We start from the raw sequence: 6,000 nt of genomic DNA, 5'->3' as shown, positions 1-6,000 counted from the left end.
GGTTTTGGGGTTGGGGAGATCCAGGTGGGGGAAATTGGGGATTTTTGGGGGGATTTTCTTTATTTTAGGGACATCCAGGGTTATAAAGGGGATTTTTTGGGGGTTTCCAGGGTGGATTTTGGGGGGATTTCCCCAATTTTGGGGCTGGCCAGGACCTGTAGGGGATTTTTTTAAGGGAGTTTCCTTTATTTTGGAGAGTCCAGAACTGCCCAGGGGATTTTTTTGGGGGGGTTTTCCCTTATTTTGGGGGACTCCAGGATTGCACAAAGTGATTTTTGGGGTTGTTCTTCCCATTTTTGGGGATATTCTCATTTCTGGGGTTGTTCCTCCCATTTTTGGAGATGTTTTTCCTCATTTTTGGGGATGTTTTTCTCGTTTTTGGGGTCGTTCCTCCCATTTTTGGGGTTCTTGGGGCTGTTGTGGGGAGGGGCTGTGTCTCAACCTGTGGCTGTGCCTCAGTTTCCCAATTTTGGGGGGATAAATCCAGGATTTGGGGGGTCTCAACCCAATTTTGGGGGATGAATTCAGGTTTTGGGGGGCTCAGCCCAATTTTGTGGGATTAATCCGGGTTTTGAGGGGGTCTCAGCCCAATTTTGGGGGGATAAATCCAGGATTTGGGGGGTCTCAGCCCAATTTTGGGGGATGAATCCAGATTTTGGGGGGTCTCAACCAAATTTTTGGGGATTCAGATTTGTGGGGCTTTTTTTGATGGAACAAAGACACCCCATTGCAGAATAAGAGCAAAGGGAGGGGGTCCCACCTCTCCCAGCTCAGCTCAGGGTGTCCCCCCAGTGGCCCCCAGTCCCCCCCAGTGTCCCCCAGTCCTCCCAGTGTCCCCCCAGTGCCCCCAGTCTGCCCAGTGCTCCCCCCAGTCCCCCCCAGTGTCCCCCCAGTGTCCCCCCAGTGCTCCCCCAGTCCTCCCCAGTCCCCCCCCAGTTCCTCCCAGTCCTCCCAGTTCCCCCCCAGTGTCCCCCCAGTCCCCCCAGTCCTCCCAGTGTCCTCCCAGTTCCCCCCCAGTGTCCCCCCAGTCCCCCCAGTGTCCTCCCAGTCCCCCCAGTCCCCCCCCAGTCCCCCCAGTTCCCCCCCAGTGTCCCCCCAGTCCTCCCAGTGTCCTCCCAGTGTCCCCCCAGTCGCCCCGGCCCCATTAAGCCGCTCGGGCTCGGGGGGATCCTGGGGCCCCTAATCGCGTTTGGGGACAGATGGCCGAGATTTAAAAACCCTCCAAAGCCAAGTTTGGGGTGTCCCCCCTTCCCCAAACCCCCCAAAAACCCCCCAACCCACCCTGAGCCCCCCAAACCCCATCAAGACAGGATACAAACCCCCCCAAAAAAACCCCAAAAAATTACAATATCCCTGTAGGATTCTGCAAAAACCCCCCCAAAAGGGCAAGGCCGGTGCCAGGGGATTAATTTGTGTCATAATCCGCCTTGGCCCGGGGGGCTCGGCCCGGGATTTGGGGGGTTTATCCCGGGATTTAGTGACCGACTCGTCTTTCTTAGCGAGACGCCCTTAATGCCACTTAACACCTGCGAGCCGAGATTTTCATTAGCGACGATTGTCAGGGACAATTAGCCGAGGGATAATTAGGGCAGGGAATAACCAAACCCCCATATGGGCCCTGGGAGCGATGGGTGGGAGGTTTGGGGGTGGTTAAATCAGGTTTAATTTGGGCTGTGCCTCAGTTTCCCCCGATGGGAAACACCTTGTTGGGGGGTGAAGGGTTGAAGTGGGGGGTCCCCAGTGTCCCCAAACTGGGTAAACTGGGAGGTGACATCCTGGTGGGGATGCAGACCCCAAAAAAACCCCCCAAAAATGACAATATCCCCCTGGAGGGCTGCAGGAACCCCCCTAAAAGGACACAGCCGGTGCCAGGGGGTTAATTTGTGTCATAATTAATTGGTGACATCCTGGTGGGGATGCAAACCCCCAAAAAAACCCCCCTAAAAATGACAATATCCCTGTGGGGAGCTGCAGGAACCCCCCCAAAAGGGCACAGGGAATTATTTTTATGTCATTAATCCTGGTGGGGATGCAGACCCCCAAAAAAAACCCTAAAAATGACAATATCCATGTGGGGGGCTGCAGGAACCCCCCCAAAAAGGACAGAGGGGGTTATTTTTGTGTCATAATTAATTGGTGACATCCTGGGGGTGGGAGATACAAAATGGGGACCCCCAAAAACGAGTCAGTGGGGACACAGTGGGAGGGGACAAGACCCCGGGCAGGGCTCACAGGAAGGGAGGACGGGCCAGGAGGGGAGAGGAGCCCCGGGGAACAGGGAGACGCCCCCAGCCCCAACGTGGGGGGCACTGGGGGGGCCCAGGAGGGCCCAGGGGGGGCCCAGGAGGGGCCGGGGGGCAGCAGGAGCAGCAGCAGCTCAGCCCGTACAGGGCGTAGGGAGGGAAGTAGCCGACGTTCATCACCCTGTGAGAGAGGGGAAATAAGAGTAGAGGGGTTAGAGGGGGGATAAAATAATAAAAAAATAATAATAGTTAAAAAAAAAAAAAGGAGGGTGGGGAGGGAAAGTGAGAAAGGAAAGAAAGGGGAAAAAAGGGGTGGGAAAAGAGGGAGGGATTGAGAAAAGGAGGAGTAAATTGGGGGAGAAAAAGAAGGAAAAAAAGAGGGAAGGGAAGGGAAGGGAAGGGAAGGGAAGGGAAGGGAAGGGAAGGGAAGGGAAGGGAAGGGAAGGGAAGGGAAGGGAAGGGAAGGGAAGGGAAGGGAAGGGAAGGGAAGGGAAGGGAAGGGAAGGGAAGGGAAGGGAAGGGAAGGGAAGGGAAGGGAAGGGAAGGGAAGGGAAGGGAAGGGAAGGGAAGGGAAGGGAAGGGAAGGGAAGGGAAGGGAAGGGAAGGGAAGGGAAGGGAGACAAAAATACAAAGGAAAAAGAGCACAAAGGAGGAAGAGCAGAGAGGACCAAACTCAGAATTCCCCCAGCGATGTCCCCATGTCCCCCTTGTCCCCTCCTGTCCCCTCACTACCAACACCTCATCACAAACTGAAATCTCCACTAAAACCAAACCAAAACAAACCCAAAACCCCCTCTCTGCTGACCCCTGGACCCCCCCAGGACCCCCCTGACCCCCTGACCTGCGGACACGGCGCCGGGCTCGCCGCCGGTGGTAGTCGCCCTTGGAGAAGTCCTCGAGGTTGGCGGGGTGGATGGCCCAGAAATGGCCTTTGCCATTGTCACTGCGCCCGGCCTTGACAAAGCACTCGTTCAGGGACAGGTTGTGCCGGACGCTGTTCCGCCAACTCTTCTCCTGGGAGCGAGAGGGGGAGACAGGGGAGAGGGGTTAGAGAGGGGCAGAGAGGTCAGAAAGGGGCACAGAGGTCAGAAAGGGGCAGAGGGGTCAGAAAGGGGTAGAGAGGTCAGTCAGGCCTGAGGGTCAGTCAGGTCAATAGGGGTCAGGCAGGTCCAGAAGGGTCAGACAGGGGCAGAGAGGTCAGATAGGTCTGGAGGGGTCAGTGAGGCCTGAGGGTCAGTCAGGCCTAGAGAGGTCAGGCAGGCCTGAGGGTCAGTGAGGCCTGAGGGTCAGTCAGGTCTAAAGGGTCAGTCAGCCCCAAGGGGTCAGGCAGGTCTGAGGGGTCAGTGAGGCCTGACGGGTCATCCAGGCCCAGAAGAGGGGTCAGTCAGCCCAGAGGGGTCAGTCAGGTCTAAGGGGTCAGTCAGGTCTAAGGGGTCAGACAGGAGCAGAGAGGTCAGTCAGTCCACAGGGGTCAGTCAGGTCTGAGGGGTCAGTGAGGTCCATAGAGGTCAGTCAGGCCTAGAGAGGTCAGGCAGGTCTAAGGGGTCAGTCAAGCCTGAGGGGTCAGTGAGGTCCGAGTGGTCAGTCAGGGAGAGTGGTCACTCAGCCCAGGGGGGTCACTCAGCCCGGGGTGGTCACTCAGCCCAGGGGGGTCACTTGGTCACTCAGCCCAGGGTGGTCACTCAGCCCGGGGTGGTCAGTGAGGTCTGAGGGGTCACTCAGCCCAGGGTGGTCACTCAGCCCAGGGTGGTCACTCAGCCCGGGGCGGTCACTCAGCCCAGGGGGGTCACTCAGCCCAGAGTGGTCACTCAGCCCGGGGCGGTCACTCAGCCCGGGGCGGTCACTCAGCCCAGAGTGGTCACTCAGCCCGGGGTGGTCACTCAGCCCGGGGCGGTCACTCAGCCCAGAGTGGTCACTCAGCCCAGGGTGGTCACTCAGCCCGGGGTGGTCACTCAGCCCAGGGGGGTCACTCAGCCCAGAGTGGTCACTCAGCCCGGGGTGGTCACTCAGCCCAGGGTGGTCACTCAGCCCGGGGCGGTCACTCAGCCCGGGGTGGTCAGTGAGGTCTGAGGGGTCACTCAGCCCAGGGTGGTCACTCAGCCCAGGGTGGTCACTCAGCCCAGGGGGGTCACTCAGCCCAGAGTGGTCACTCAGCCCAGGGTGGTCACTCAGCCCAGGGTGGTCACTCAGCCCAGGGTGGTCACTCAGTCCAGGGGGGTCACTCAGCCCAGGGGGGTCACTCAGCCCAGGGGGGTCACTCAGCCCGGGGTGGTCAGTGAGGTCTGAGGGGTCACTCAGCCCAGGGGGGTCACTCAGCCCAGGGTGGTCACTCAGCCCGGGGTGGTCACTCAGCCCAGAGTGGTCACTCAGTCCAGGGGGGTCACTCAGCCCGGGGTGGTCACTCAGCCCGGGGTGGTCACTCAGCCCAGAGTGGTCACTCAGCCCCCCCGGCCCCGCCGAGCCCTCTCCCCTCACTCCCCTCAGGCTCCGGCCCCGCGTTTGGCCCTCGGCGTTTTCCCATCTCCAAACGAGCCTGGAGACACAGAACGCACCAGCCCCGAGGCCTGGACACCACGGATGGATTTCCCGATGAATTTCCCATTAATTTCCCATGATTTCCCCATTAATTCCCCATAAATTCCCCATAAATTCCCCGATTTGGCCCAGCCCAGCCCTCTGACCTCCCTCAGCCCCATCCCCTCCCCTCAGCAGCACCGCGGGCCCCTCTCACCCCAAACCGCCAAAACCGACAGAAAAAAAACCCCTAAAAAACCCCAAAAAACTCCCCACATCCCTTCAATCTCACCTTATTCTTAAAATAAGGATAATTATCCATGATCCACTGGTAGATATCAGAAAGCAGCAGCTTTTTCTCCGGGGCCGAGAGGATGGCGGTGGAGATGAGGGCGATATAGGACTGGGCCGGTTTGTCCCCGGCTGGGCTCGGGGGGCTCCGGGCTGGGCCTGGGGGCTCCACCCGGGGGGCGACCCCTTCCCCCTGTCCCGACAAAAGGTATTCGATGGTAAAAGAAGCTCCAGGTTGTCTCCAAGGTGTTGGTGAAGCTCCCCCGGCGGTTGTGGTTGTTTCCCCAGTGTCGCCCATAGTGCGGGTGCTGCCCCAGCTGATGGGCCCCGGTAATTAGTGCAGATTAAGGGGTTTTGCTAATTGTGTTTTCACAAACGAGCTGCCCCCAAAGCGGGCTGTTTATCTGGCAAAGCCTCGGCTTTAACGGGATTTGGGCCCTTAAGCCTTATAAATAAAATGATTAATCCGCTGGAGGTGGAGGAATTTGAAGTGGCACCGAGGAGGTGACGGGTGGGGATGGGGATGGGGGGGGGACAGGGGGGTCTGGTGACCCCAAAAACCCCAGGGAGAACCTGGAGAGGGTCAGCAATGCTCCAGAACCTTCCAGGATCCTTTTGGGGAGATCCTGGAGATTCTGGGATGTCCAGGGAAATCCTGGGATTGTCCCAAGATCTTCCTGCCATCCGTGGAAATCCCCTGGTCTCATTTTGGAGTGAGCTGGGAGTGACCCCAAGGACCCTCTGGAATGTCCAGGGAAATCCTAAGATCCTCCTGCCATCCATGAAAATCCCCTGGTCTCATTTTGGAGAGAGCTGGGAGTGATCCCAAGGACCCTCTGGAGATCCTGGGATGTCCAGGGAAATCCTAAGATCCTCCTGCCACCTGTGAAAATCTCCTGGTCTCATTTTGGGGAGAGTTGGGAGTGATCCCAAGGAACCTCTGGAATGTCCT

The sequence above is a fragment of the Zosterops lateralis genome (genome assembly GCF_965231275.1).
Source record: "Zosterops lateralis genome assembly, chromosome: 29".
Classification (NCBI taxonomy): Eukaryota; Metazoa; Chordata; class Aves; order Passeriformes; family Zosteropidae; genus Zosterops; species Zosterops lateralis.
This window is presented reverse-complemented; position numbering follows the sequence as displayed.